We start from the raw sequence: 15,538 nt of genomic DNA on the forward strand, positions 1-15,538 counted from the left end.
TAGTTGTAAAAAAATAAAAAATAATCTAACCACTGTAAAACACAAATACAATAAACTTTGATAGCAACTGAAACTGCATTTGGTGAAACTGGAGTTTTGCTGCAGAACTTTGCACTTCTATGCACATTCTTCTCCTTTAGTTGAGGGGTCTTATTATGTTGGATTAAGGGCTGCTAAAAGACCAAACAGTGTGCACAGAGTTAATCCAATAATACTGTGAAGTGACATCCTGCACCATATGGTGAGGTCATCTATGATAGTGGGCAAACATTTGGAATAAGTAGTGCAAAAACAAAGCCACAAAAAGCTAAATTAATAGTTAATTCTTAGATGAGGTCTTGCATGACATCATGCATGACAGCAAATTAAGCAACAAAGTTATAAGGGCATATTTTTTCTCAGAATTCCAATTTGTACAACTGCAGGGACTTTCAACTTCAGTGTAAACATGTAAAATCCTGCTCTGCAGCAGTGTGCAGTTTGCTGTGTACAAATTTGGACATGTGAGACATAAGAAGAATTGAGGCAATACATACAGTCTTACAATACATCTGTTTTAACCTAAGATGCTCCTTGTTATTGTATGATTAGTCATCCCTTAACCAACCACCTCCCCAACTGAGCAGCTGCTTGACACAAATTCCAGCCAATGTCTCCTTGTTCATTCAGTCACTCTGTAGTGCTCTGCCAATTCATAGCAATTGTTTAGCAAGTTGGTTTGTAATTTTAATAAAACATAAAATGCAATCCTTGAGCGTTTGTCAAGGTTGAAGCACAGATTTTACCCCTTTGGAAGTCATCAAATGTAAGAACTATTTTTAAACTATACACTATTCAAATGGACTACAGTATTTCAAAAAGCATAAATATCATTATGAAGTGAATTTTATTATTATATATTGGATTTATTTCCCTCTAAATGTTAAAATTTGGGTTTTCCCACCATGAGCAAGCAGCTGCTGAAGGAGCAGCAGGCAGACTTTAACGTGATAGGCTTCCTGGTGTCATTCCATCAAAATAAACTGCCACATCAGAGTGAACACATTTGTCTACTGTTTGCAGAGCTCTCAGTGGAAGTATATAATTAACTGGCTGTTCAGGTTTTGGTTTTAGTAATGGTGGTGGTTTTTCCCCATTGGTCGCATGCTAGGATGTACAGTTTCTTGGTGAACATGCACATAGTTGTTTTCTTCAGCGATACAAATTAGAAAGATGATTCGAGCAAAAAAGATGTGTTTTCATCATCAAGTGATGGTAATATACTTGTATATTTTTCTTTTTTTTTCTTCAGGTGAACCAGTTAATAGTTGATGTGATCTCCTTTTGGAAGATGGGCAGCTGTGGCCCAATGGTTAAGATCATCGCCTGCCACCATGGGGGACCTAGGTTCAAAACCCCGACTGGACCATCCGCCAACATCCCCCGGACTCACGGCTGTGGTGTCCTTGAGCAAGACACTGATACCCCGAAATGCTCCCCGGGCGCTTCAGCTGCCCCCTGCTCCAGTGTGTTCCACTATGTGTTCACTGTGATGGGTTAAATGCAGAGAACAAATTTCGTGTGCATGCATGCATGCATGTTCATGACAATAAAAGATGATTCTAAAAAAAGATTTTCCAGAATTTGTTATACAGATACTTTATGTTGGCATATTAAACATACATTCAGTGTACCCTCGGAACTCGAACTATTCGCTTGTCTAACAAGTTGGAATCCAACCCTATCTTTCAAGAAAGAAAGGCAAATTAAAATGTGTTATGTAATGATGACAATAGAACTAAATACCATTTGACTATGAATTTCCATTATCAGTTAAAAAAAAAAAAAGCATTCTTTTCAATAGGGATGAGCGAGTGCGGATATCAGGTATCTGTTTCGGGCTGATTTAATTTCATGGTATCGGGTACTCGTGAAGGCTGCTGATACCAGCCGCCAATATTTAAGACAAAAACATCTGACGTCGAGTAAGTCCTCCTCACCAGTAGCTAGGGCTACACTCCGGCATTTTGACACCACAGCAAATTATCATCTGTGTCAAAAAAGAAAGAAAGGTATTTGTTAACAACTACCTGTCATTGTGTTAATAAATATTTATTAATCAAAAGTCCTAGTGGTATCGGCACTCGGTATTGGTGAGAACTCTAGAGTGAATGCACGTACTGTTATCGGTCTGATAAAGCGTGGTATTGAACATACCTACTTTTCAAATTATTTAAAGCATGACAAGCCATGAAATATATATTTCCCACTCTGCCTTTTAAACTAAAATGCAGTCCTGACCGAACAGCATTTTAACAATATTTTATGTTGTAAATCTCTTATCCATATGAATTTTATAACAACTGCCTTGGTTGTGCATTTTGATGCCTCCGTTCCTGAGCGCAGTGAGAGACGCTAAATGTCCATCAAGTATGGTTAAAATCAGCTCAAGCAAAAGCGCCTTACATAAGGCAATGTCATTGGCCTTACATAAACAATATATTATATCATATATCATGTAATATGTGATATAAATACATAATGTAAATGAACTACAGAATTGAGCTGGATTTAAAAATGTGATAATGACACACGATTGGCGGAAAACCAGCACTCATGTTCATGTGGACATGCCCCAATTGGTATATTTTCTTAACTTGAATATGACCAAAAATATACAGAGAAAGGCCTTGTTGGAAGGTTCACATTCATCAAATGAAATGTTAAATGCACGTACATGTTTTCCCAAGTGCATGTAGGAGTGTGCATGATCCTCCCACCTCCACTTTTCCATGGTGACCTGTGCACCATGAAGGCCCTGGGGGCCCAGGCACACACATGGCCTGAGCCGTTGTGCCCCAACACCTAAAATGTCTCTCCATCCAGCAAATACACGCGTATTCACACTTCATGAGAACATCTGGTCTCCAGGATGACTCATGAATGCAGACCTTTTGTACGGGAAGCCTTCTGGTGTTAATGACTGGGGCATTCCTCTTCTCCCATGATGCAAATGGTGAGTGAATGCAAAATGGAGGTAGACATCGCTTGTGAGGGGGTAACCTAATCCATTCAGCAGGAGCTGAGTGTGTGTGTTTGAATAATTGGCTGAAGGAGGTGGACCTAACAAAGGTCTTTGGGGTCAGTGATGGCAAACATAGCGCCCAGGTCCGTATGTGCCAAGTTTGGCTTCCTCCCCGAAGTGTAGAGAGGTCACAGTAATTTCCCCAAGTCAGGAGTTGGTCAGGGTCCGGCTTCCCTTCTGGATCAGTCACTGAAGGATGAGGAGGAAGGTTAGAGGCATGGTCCTTCTGGAATTATCCCCAGAGCATCAAGACATGCAGGGAAAGTTTGCAGTTGTTGGGCTTGAGGTTATGTATGGGAGACGTAACAAGTTACGACTTTAGTTTTCACTGTGGAGCAATTCATGTTATTGTTCACTTTATATGGTGAGACGTTTCCGTCAAGGTGCATTAGCCTTCCTGGCTACTGGCGCAGTCCTGCAATGCTTTCCATCAAGTTGCTCTTTAAAGTCAGTACAACACCTCACCTCATTTGGGTCCCATCAGTGAACAGAGATGCTACTCTCTGGATCTGAAAGCAAATATATTCAGAGTCAAAGCACAACACTACCGTAGAAAACCACATATTAATGACTGAAGACTCTTGCGATTGAAGCTGTTATTTACATTTTTCTGTGAACCAATAAGTTGAGTGGTTCCTACCCTGCGTACCAGTTTCTGGATGTTTCATTTGAATTCAAGTAAAAAAAACATTAAAAAAAAAAAAAAAAATACTAAACTTTGAGCTTGACCCCTAAGCTTGAGAAAATGCTTCTCGTGAAGTGAAGCTTGGTGCAGAATATTTTGAAGCCCTCAATAAGTAAAATTGGGACTATGACCTGACAACAGCATTAATAGTTCACTTAAGACCATTAAACTTCAGTTGCTATAGGCTCCAATGTACAACAACCTACTGCAGGCACCCATTGGTGAGAGAGTCCGCCTTAAATTCGCAAAGCCATTCAGGAAGTAATGGGTTTGCACTATTATTCGTCTCAATGCCAGCTTTGTAATACAGTTTATTCTAAAAGCTCAAACACACTCCATTGTACGGTACACTTTTGGAACAAATTAAAAAATATTCTGAATCATGAAACATATAGCAGAGACAAGGGGACTCGAGTCAATTGACTTGACAGTAGTAAAATCGAGTTGCCAGTTTTATGACTTGCGACTTGCTTGCCAAAATACTTCAGAAAGACTTGACTTTAGGCTTGGTAGCCAAGAGACTTGATTTGACTTTGAGTTGAACTACATGACTTGACAAGTCATCGCATTTAGAGTTGGATATCTGCACTTTAATTTGTGCAGTACTAGTAAGCATTACAGTTTGCTCTTTTTTTTTTTTTTTTAAAACAAGAAACGTTTTGGGCAGTCATTTGCTCCAACCTGGCAACACAGTCTGTATTGTTGCGCACTTGCCAGTGTGACGTAACCACCTGCATGAACAGCGATGGAAGGATCTCCAGATAATACAATTTGGATTCAAGAATTATGTTGTCAATGAAGTCTGCAAAAAGAGGATGGCAACCTGCATGGCTTGCAACTCGTACATTCAAAACACAACAAGAAGGACGACGTCGAACTTCATCCGTCACTCCAAAACTCACAAATACAGGTAAACTAATTTAACAGTTTAGCTAGCTGACTTGACTTACGACTTGCTTTCAACCAAGTAGTGACTTGACTCAACTTGCTTGAAATTTAGTGTCGACTCAACTTGACTTGCTTGATTTTTACCCGCAATGACTTGTGACTTGGTTATGACTTGAGACTTCCTTGTGACTTGCACATATGTGACTTACTCCCATCTTTTAAGTAAAGTTTCTAACTTGTCATTGAGTGTAAAACCAAGACAACAGGTAATAGTAAATTGGTGAAAAGAAGCCCACAACTGTGAAACACTTCATCCATAGCCTCTTGTAACTCGTTATGTGGTTGCGCTTAGAATTAATTAATCACATTCAAACTCGCGTTAAATGGAAGTCATCATACTCCTGCCACTATTTAAAGTGCCTCTGATTAACCCCAAATCAGTCACTCTTGGTATAGTGTTCTTTTGGTGATGAGCAGTGTTGTGTTTGCGCCAAACATCCATTCATCCATCCATTTTCCATACCGATTCTCCTCAGTAGGGTCGCGGGCGTGTGGGAGCCTATCCCAGCTATCTTCGGGCGAGAGACGGGGTACGCCCTGAACCGGTCGCCAGTCAATCGCAGAACACAGAAACAAACAGCCATTCGCACTCACATTCATACCTACTGGCAATATAGAGTATTCAATCAACCTACCAGGCATGTTTTTGGGATGTGGGAGGAAATTGGAGTGCCCGGAGAAAACCCACGCAGGCATGGGGGGGGAACATGCAAACTCCACATAAGCAGGGCCGGCCGGGATTTGAACCCCGGTCCTCAGAACTGTGAGGCAGATGTGCTAACCAGTTTCTACCGTGCCGCGTTGTGCCAAACACAACTTTTTTTGAATTATGGCCAAAAAGTTCAACCGTGGTGGACCTTTTTGGACCACAACACTTTTTCAACCATGCGTTTGGGAGATATTAAAGCTTAAATCCATAACTTTACAACACTGGACCACTTTGTTGTAATCCGGAATTCCAGCAGTGGGAGGTGCAAAAAATCACAGATTATAGCTTGGCAGTTTGCCAGGGGGGGGAAATCGACCGCTGATGCACAGGGCGCCTCTCGTGGCAGGTGTGTGCTGAATCATATTTGAATGTGATTGGTTAACTCCGAACCCAGCTACATCCCGAGTTATAAGTGGGTGTGAACACTAATGCAAACATAATTTCAGTTTTATGTTTGTACTTCCCCTGTTGAAAAGATATTTTTTCCAATTGACTTGTACAGGTTGTAGGTCACATGAATGGTGGAAAAAGTTTCAAAATTATTCATCTTTGTCTCATTTTTTTATATCACATAAACCTGGCATTTTGGCTTTTAGGGGTAGGTCGTCTGTCGGCATTCATACTAAATTTCTAAGGCAACTGACATTTTTTTGTATCTCATGAAGTAACGCAGCTCCATGTGGGAATTCACATGTTCTGAACTTCTGGCCCAAGACAGCTCAGTCAGTACTTTTAACTTGAACCACTGTCACCCTGCAGGTGATCGTAGTAAAGACTAAAGTATGATGAGATGCACAGTAGACTACCGAATTCTGGACTTTACACCGATCTGATCGGCTTGATCGATATCGGCCAATAATTAGCATTTTATGCTGATTGGCTTTAATGTCATAATTCGCCGATCCGATCAATGACATCATTGATCGGCTCCGCGAAGGACATTTACTCCGCGTCGCCATCGTGTACAGTATATTTATACAATACAACACAATACAATACAATAATTTGTGGTAAATAAATAAGAATTATCGAAGTAGCACACCTGATGATCACTCAACTACACACATTAATGTGCCACAGCACACTGTTTGGGGATCTGTACCACTTGTCCTCATTGAGGTCGTGGCTAATTTGAGCCTATCCAAGATGACTGGGCCAAAGGTAGGGCCCTGGACTAGTCGCCTCTCAGTCACATTGCACGCACAGTTAAAACCGTACTCATATTCATACCTATGAGCAATTTAGATTCTTGAGGAATCCTAAAAACCTGTTTTGGGGATATAGGAGTAAGCCAGAGGGTTCTGGAGAAAATCTACGCAAGCACGGGGCGAATATGCAAACTCATCACAGAGAGGTTCTAGTGAGCTCATAATTGTGAGGCAGATGTGCTAATCACCCTTCCACAGCTGCAAGCCCAACGTTTAATTCTTAATTTCTATTTTCTAAATGATACAGCTGTGCTGTTTAATGTAGTGCTTTTGGAAGATACAATTGAACTGAACATCACAATGTCAAAGAAACACGTTTTGTCGTTGCGTCCAATACACATCATCGAATAAAAAAAAAAAAGAAAAAGAAAGTGTAACATACCCAAGAGACATTATTTTCATTGTGAAATAAACAATAGAAGTAAAAGAGAGGCAGCATGTCGTTTCCTCCGATGGTCCATATTGCAGTGGCACATTTCAGTGAACACATGATTAAGTTCAGCAGTGAAGGAAAGCTCTGCAGCTAACAGGCCTCCCGTGTTGTAATCGAGCCTTTGATAAGGAAAGCCATCTTCCTGTGCACAGCTAAGCAGTTACCACATGATTTTATGAGCGCCACGCTCATTTACGAGCGCAATCAGTTGTAACCCAGCGCCCCACAGGATGCCAGTGTGAGCGCCCTTCTTCGTCCTATGATGATGGACTGTTGGTTCAATGGCGTTATTGAACCTCTAGTGCCTGTCCAGGGAGTAATACATTGATAACAATATCAGCTTGTAAAGACGGGCCGGTGTGGAAAAGGTCATTCCCATTGCTTGTTGTGCATTATCTCCGACCTCCCCCTCTCTTCCAGCCTCCTCCTCTTCTTTCTGTCAGCCTCGCTGATTTTCTCCATCTGCCTGGCTTAGGGTGACGAAAGGCTGCCCCTCAGTGTGTAAGGAAGCCGGAATGTCATGTTTAAACTGGAGTTAGAGGTATGTTGACAGGCCAGACAGAGGGAACAGATGGCAGCGTGACATGCCCAAGGACATCTGGCCTGCCGCTGTCTGCAGCACTGCATTTAAAACCCAACACCTTTTTTCTTTAATGCCTGCACCACTTTTTCTTTCTTGAGCATTCTTTGTCACTTTTCTGCCATCTTTTACTGATGCCTTCACCTCTAACCCTCACCTCTTTGTCACACTTGTTCTTTTGTTAATTACACTTACACTTCAGTAGATGTTACTGTTATCCTATGCCGTGGTGAAACTCTACAGCTGGTTGACTGGAGCTCAATTTGGACAGGGGGCTTCATTACATTGTATAATACATACAACTTTCCCCAACCGTTTTTGTGGAGCAGACAAGTTACTGTATATCTATGACAATGATTCCAAGGACCGGCAGGGGTTTCTGTCAAATCCTTCGTATAATGACAACAGTTGTGCTCAATATGGAATGCAGATGTAGTTAGTTATTTTATTATTATTATTATTTTAACCAACCATCATTTTTATTGCTGAAAATAATACGTACAACTCTCCATATAATATTATTTCATCTTATTCTAAAGAAGCATTTGTACAACTGTTCATTTGTAAAATCTTCCCCAATCTGAAATTGGGTAAATAACACCGCTGGCCACTACGTCAGGAAATACAGTATAATGATACACTGTGCAACAAACAACCATACTGTTTCCTTCCCTTGTCCTTGTGCTTTGTCAGAGCTACCAGTAAAAATATTCTGTGGTACACAATGCCTCCGAAAATCAAAGAGTCCTGCCACAAGCCTTGTATAAAGAATACAACTGACTTTTAATTACCTGTGCAGCCATGCCCGGAAGGCTGTGCATTGCAAATCTCACCCGGGCCGGAACAGTATGCATGCCATGTCGCATCACACAGCAGCTTTGTCTTGCGGCTAATTTCCAACAGAAGCATTACAGACAGAGCGAGAGAGAGAGATAGGGGGAGAGAGAGAGAGAGAGAGAAAGAAAGAAAGAAAGAAAGAGTGGTCAGTACAAAAAAGCTGTATTTGCTGCCCTCTTGTCTGACTAGCTGTTTTAAGGCCTTGTAACAACAGTTCAATTTGAGAAGGGCAGAGCACAATTCCCTCAATCTTGTCAGACGCATTCACCTGAGAAGGTAAAGTCAGTGTCATGAACTAGCCCTTTTTTTTTAAGTTTCTCAAATAAGAAAACTATTAACACTGGCAAAAAGAGCAGGTCAACACATCTTCTATACTAGTGATTCTCAACGAGTGCGTCTAAACCCAAAACTCGGTTGCGAACCCATTTTGGGTGGGTTGCGGACAGCTAGTAAAAATTACACTCTTCGTATTCTGATTTTTCCGGTACAGAACAGAGGTGTACCAAGTTACCACATGGAACATATTAGGTAAGTGATCGGAAATGTTACTCACTTGTGCTACAGTCACTAGTTTACTCCATTAACAAATCCAGTGCAGCTCAGCCTCTGGTCGCCAGCCAATCACAGGGCACAAATAGATAAACAACCATGCCCATTCACATTCACACCTGAGGACAATTTTAGCGTCTTCAATGAACCCAACGTATGTTTTTGGACTGTGGAAGGAAAACCGGAGTACAGTAAACCCCTCGTTTATCGTGGGGTTAGGTTCTGGACCAATAGGTGAAACCCGCGGAGAAGCGACTGAAATTTTTGGGATTATTTATACACACTCCTATTAACCTAACCATAGTTTTATAAACACTTTATATATTCTTAAACACATTCTAAACTCTTAAATATGCAGTAATGCTTGCTAGTACTGCACAGTATGTACATTGTATTCCTTATATTTCAATGAGTTTTTCCTTTTGTTTTTTTACATTTAGTTATTACTGACTTACAGCATACTCTCAAAATCCTGCAATATGGCGAATTATGCATGATATGAATGTGAAAAAAAATTTCAAAGATGCAATTCACTGCATCTGCAATAGGCGAACTCCGATATAGTGAGGGAACACTGTACCTGGAGAAAACCCACACAGCACATTTTAAGTCAAGTTATACATTTGTATACATCTCGTGAGATATAAGCAAAGAGAAGTTGTGGCCTCATTATACTCGTCACCCAAAGGGAGGCCTGACTAAATGCGGTGCGGTGACACGATGAGGGAGGCCGTGACAGCAGCAGCCTCCTGAGGTGACGCCAACAAACAAACACACAAACTTGTAATTTCGAGATGCTTTAAGGTCTAACCCCTGCAAACCTCAACCCTCCCCTCTCTCACAGCCTGTGTTGTGTTCATTAGCATGTTTTTATTTGTCGACACCGGCGCTGTGTTTGTCTTCACTGTTACTCAGGCTCTGTGATTATGCCTGTTGTTGTTGGTTTTTTTCCCTGGCAGAGGGTGGTTTGAATATTAATAAGATCACAAGGCGTGGCCTGATTAGTATTAAATGCGGCGTCAATGGCACTTCTCTATCCGTGGTCACGCCGTAGTAAAATTATGATGAAAGTGAGGAAGGGAGCATGAAGGAGGGTAGCAGGGAGGGAAAAACACTTTCAAATCTTCTCATCTACAAAGGTTATATTCTGAACAGTAAGTCTTTCAGCATGAAACCACGTTTTTCCCTGAATAGAAATACGCCTAGCCACAAACTGTGAGCATATGGATGTATTTATGCCCCCATTTGTTCTTGCACGGTTCAATGTGTAATATTGAGACTTAAAAAAAAAAGCCTATTTTCATCTCTGCTGCTTTTCTTGAAAAAGGCATTTTCTTTTCCTATGCAAGAATAGAATTACGAGTGAACAGTAGTACAACTCGTATTATTTCCGGCATTTACTCTTTACAAAGCTTGTTCCCGCTTCATATGTTTAACACTTTCCACCTAACCTAAAAAGAATGAATTGTTGCCTAAAGAAGAAGGGGTAGATTTGCTCACTGGGGAATTATGATTGGAAGTCAAAGTTGGAGTCTAGATTGACGCCTCAGCGAAAAAATGGTAGTTTGTGAACAACTCCTGAGTTGTTTCTCCAGTCATTCATCATGGGCCCCTGGAGAAGCAGACCGGCAGAGCAAAGGGCCTGCTCGGTGTCGCCGCCACTGAGTGAAAGCCAGAACCGATGTTCCCCCAACAATAGCTGCCCCAACCTGACAGCATTTTGTTTCTGCTAGTTGAGTGTGAGGGAGGCAGGACACATTTTTGAAAGTATAGTGACACCCCATCCACCACCACCACCATTTGTGAGTGGGTGAGCCTCTCCAGCGTTAAAGAAAAGGTGGAAATAAAAACTGTTGAGTTTTCTTTTTTACTGCACTTGATAGTTTCAAGCTCTTGTTGGGGGCTTCAAATTCACCTCCTAATGACGTGCCCGGGTGGCTGCAGGAAAAGTGGCATTTTCATCATGTAACCTCAGACTGCGATTGGACACTTTGGGTGCAGGAAGAAGGGGGGACTTTTCCCCATTTTTTTTTTTTTTAGAATATCAGTTAACCTGGAATATGGATTCTGTTTTTGCAAGGTTGAATGTTTCAATTCGCTATTGGAAGAAAAGGAACACCAAGGTGCCGCCAACAGGACATCACTAATCACTTTTGATGCAACTATTTACTTTCTTTGAGTGCACTGCAAAATTATTAGATGTCAGTTTTCTTTTTTTCTCATGTATGGACTACACAGTTTGACAGACGCATACACAAATGCACACACGCTCGCACACACAACTAGCCAGTTACAGTGATGCCAGTAACGCGTTACTCCAAAATGCTGCCATTCTGAGTAACGAGCAAAGTAACTTTTCACAGGAAAGTAGTCAGATTACAGTTACTTCTTCATAACAACAATAGTTACTTTTGAGTCATCTATATTTCTCGCCAAGTTCAGATTTATGGCTGGTGACTCATAGAAAGAGCAGTTTAGCTGTTGAAAAATATTATGCCGAACACGCAGACCGCTCGTTATTCAATAAACACAGCGATGCAATTGAGAGGTGATTATTATTCAATGCACAGTGACTTTACAGTGCCATAAAAGTGCAAAGAAATGCACAATTTCACTGCCGTCACACTATTTTTGTTATTTTCCTTCGTATAAAGTGTATTTGATTGTTGTTACTTTTTAATTTACACATTAAGAATACAGTTTTACTGGCGTGTTGAGCGCGCAATGCGTTGTGGGTTAATTATTCATACCGAAGTGCGCGGTCATAAATTGTCATACAATAAGGACTGACTCACTGAAGGACTTACAATACTTAGCTTGAATAATATTTACAATAAAAAATGAGAACTTTCAACTTCATTGTAGTCCGGACTGTGAGCTGTTTTAACGCGCTGCACGGCTGACGTCACGTAAGTAAGTGCTTCTCCCCCTGTCAATCACGCACAGCTGAGTGAAACAGTTACATAATCTTGTCACCTTTTCTCGTTCTTCGCATCAAAATTACGATGGTGAGAGCAATGCCGTGTGTGTGTCTGTTTGTGTGTGTGTGTGTAGGAGTGTGTGTGTGTGTGCGCCCAATATAGACGCATGCACAAACGCATGCACACGCACGCACGAAGTTGTTGCCTTCATGGACCACAATCGGCATCTATCTATCAAGTAAGACTCTTTAGAGAAGTGTACTGAGAATGGTGTGCTTGTTAACATGTTTATGTACTTGTACTTGTATTTGAGATGTCAAGTTTGCACTAAGTTGCTCATTTAATGTGGCTTCAACTACACTAATATTTAAGTTACTGTTTTGGTTCATGTTGATGACATCATTCTGTAACTTGTGTGGCGTATATTACTAAGTAAGGGGTTCGGTTAAGCAAATGTTTTTGTTTTTTTTGTACTGTGAGTAAGTGCTATTGCTGCCACTTGGCAGCTGCTTAAAGTGACTAAAAAGTAACTTTTTTCTAATGTAGTTACTTTTGAAATCAAGTAATAAGTAAAGTAACTAAATTACTTTTAAGCTCAAGTAATCAGTAAAGTAACTAAGTTACTTTTTCACGGTAACTGTGGCAACACTGGCCAGTTATTTAAAGTATAATAAACAGATAATAGCGTACAATATGCAATATAATTATTTATATCCAAATTGCTCAAATATACAGTACTTACCCCATCAACCAACATATTTGAGTGGACTTTTATTTTCGGTCTTCTCTAATCCAATCTGTTTTTAGAAATGGTAGCAGAAAAGCCTGGCACATAATGTAACAATGCCGAGATGATTTTCATTTTACTGAACAGGTCAAAAATTATACTTTCAAGTCGAGTGAAAAATATCACTTGCACCAACTTGTTAGTTTGTTTTGTCTATTATTGTTTGTTCAATAAAACAAAAATATGAAATGAAAATATGTATGAAATGTATTATGGCTGGTAATCACAACCTAATGATGGAAGCAAAATTGATTGTTAAAACATTTGTTGCTGTCTAAAAAAAAAAAAAAAAAAAAAGTTATCCTGAATGTATTAATAAATGTTTGTGCCTGACACCCCTGATTTTTTTGTATGTTCAACAACCATTGTACATTTCTTTTCCTGTTACCTCTGCTACGTGTGTCCTGGTTACTTTGAATTTCCATATTTCAATTCTGGTGCAGATCCAGGGAAATACTTGTATATCCATCATATTTTTAGCCATTACACTAAAAACACATTTTTGATGTTTTCCTTGATTTTTCGAATAATGTTGAATGAATCTTCACATACTGGCAGAATGTATCAAGATTTTCTTTGAGGTTACAGTTGTTTGACCTTAGCGCATGACGTCCTCGCCCGTCTAAATGTCTTTCCAGTTGGTTATTGTGTTGTACTCATTTTATATAGGTTTGCTAAGTGTACCCTATTCATTTTTCATGCGCACTGAATGTAATGCTTTCTCTGAAGTAACATGACATGCATATAAAGGAGGAGAAAAACACAAGCTTAGGGAATTGCTTTTTTCCCCTTACCTGTTTCAGCTATGACGATCCACTAGTGATGTCTTGAAACAAGCGGCTCAAGGTTTTAGATTTTCTTTATAATTATTTCCATTTTCACTCCGAGCTACTGATATTTGTATTACTGTACACATAGATGTACACACAATCCCACTGTAGCAGTGAGCTGCTCACCGGACCGCCCTCTGCTCTCCAATTGTCTCCTGTGCCTGCTTTCATGTACGCAGAGTCTGTTTTTAATATGGCAGCAAGCCCCAAGCTCCCAGAATAACAATAAACTTTACTTTCAACTGTCAGCAGGTCTTAATCACCGGGATTTCTGCTGCATTATCACCGGGATTACTGCTGCATTAAATGTTGGATTGCCGTTAATATTCCTGGTGGTGAAAAAAAGCCAAATAGACCCAGAGAGATAAATATCGCCCACCATTGAAAATATCAAATTTTCATTACTTGGAAATATGGCCAACAGTGTTTCCGTGAATGTGGTCAATGACAATGAAAATCTTTATCCGACAGTTCAAACTGGGGGGGGGAATCTGCAGAATTGTTATTTGCTGTGCTGTCAGGTGCCATCTCTGGAACTCAGCAAGGCAGCTAATGGAGTTTTCCAGTCCGGCAAATGGCACGCTGCACCCTCTGTGGGCAAAATGGATTTCATAGCACTTGATTTAAACAGGGACAAATAAGGACGTGAACGGAAGATAAGACAAAGATTTCTCATTTTATTTTCTTGCAATAATAAGTGAAATACAGTTTGAAAAAAAATCTGTTAACCATAGTGGTTACTGTGTTACATTTTGTTGACATTGCACATGCTTTTTAATTGAAAATGAAAATAAACACTCACTAGCCACCACATTATAGGTGCATGTGCACAATAAAAGAGATGATCATTATTTGTGGTAGTAGTATAAGTAGTAAATGGCAGCTTTGATGGACACTTAGAGACGTTCTGTCTTAATTTATCAGTATTGTTGTGGTTATACCGTACATTATGGAGTGCTGTACAACTGCAATGCTTGATATTAGTTTGTCATATAGCTGCACAAGGTGAGTTTATATTACAAAGCACATGTATACTATTATACTACTATTTTTATCTTATTTAGAACAGTATTAGTAAAATTTGCAAAACACTGTCTGCAGTATACAACACAGTAATAAACATTAAGCATACTAAATTGTAATATAATACCTTGCTTGCAATGTCAATTGGCTAAGCATTAATATCTATATCGTGTCTCTATAGTGGGAAAAATGTTAATACAGCGCTTGTATTGATCTTGTTAGATTCTGCGAGTGTACCTAATGTTGTGGCGTATATTGCAATTCCTCCAGTGTCGTATTGTTTCGGGCACAGTATTCGAAATGAACACAATTTGACAAAGTCAGTATCATGTATAAATTCAGAGCCTACCAAGAAATTGAGCCTAGTAGAGTGCAGCGTGCCGTTTCAGCTGCTCAATCCATGCTCGCCTGCATCCAAAGTGTTTTACCATGGCTTAGCCAGTAGCATGCACCCCATTGGCCCTTCAGAGTGCTTCGAGACCAGCAGTGGATTAGAGGCCTCTGTGCGTTGTGGCTGTAATGCTTGTGTCACGTTGTGGGAACAGTGGACAAGAAAACGGGGAGGTTTAAGCAATTCAAGCGTCTCCTCAGGGAGGGGAGGTTGGGCCAGCGGGCAAGTCTTCATGCATTTTCATCAATGCCGCTACCATTCCGAAAGAATGCGACGCAGGTGGACCAATCAATGCAGGAACAAGGGGCAGCCATTTAATTTCAACGCGCTGTGCGAACCGATGTTTTTTGTATTTGATATTATTTGCAATCCTCGAGTCGACTGTGTTCCGTGTTGCAGCCTCATTTACAGCAGCCGCAAACACATTTTAATGAATGAATGAACCTTTATATGATCCCATTGCATGCTTGATGCGCTCAAAATGGAACCATATGAGGATTTTCTAGTGGGCCCTCACACATTTGTCAGATTTTTTCCACTTAAATCTTGCAAAGTAAATCCAACATCATCAGA

At 40.3% G+C, this 15,538-nt stretch overlaps 1 long non-coding RNA gene across 1 annotated transcript; it reads right to left on the bottom strand.

The window, feature by feature from the left end:
- Positions 1-1,739: 1,739 nt before the first annotated feature.
- On the bottom strand, positions 1,740-13,671 carry LOC133480834 (uncharacterized). The gene is made up of 4 exons (XR_009789378.1): positions 13,516-13,671; positions 8,419-8,516; positions 3,530-3,573; positions 1,740-3,253 (listed from the first exon to the last, which is right to left on the bottom strand). It is a non-coding gene; the product is annotated as an uncharacterized LOC133480834 (long non-coding RNA).
- Positions 13,672-15,538: the final 1,867 nt, after the last annotated feature.

The sequence above is a fragment of the Phyllopteryx taeniolatus genome, chromosome 7 (genome assembly GCF_024500385.1).
Source record: "Phyllopteryx taeniolatus isolate TA_2022b chromosome 7, UOR_Ptae_1.2, whole genome shotgun sequence".
Taxonomy (NCBI): Eukaryota; Metazoa; Chordata; class Actinopteri; order Syngnathiformes; family Syngnathidae; genus Phyllopteryx; species Phyllopteryx taeniolatus.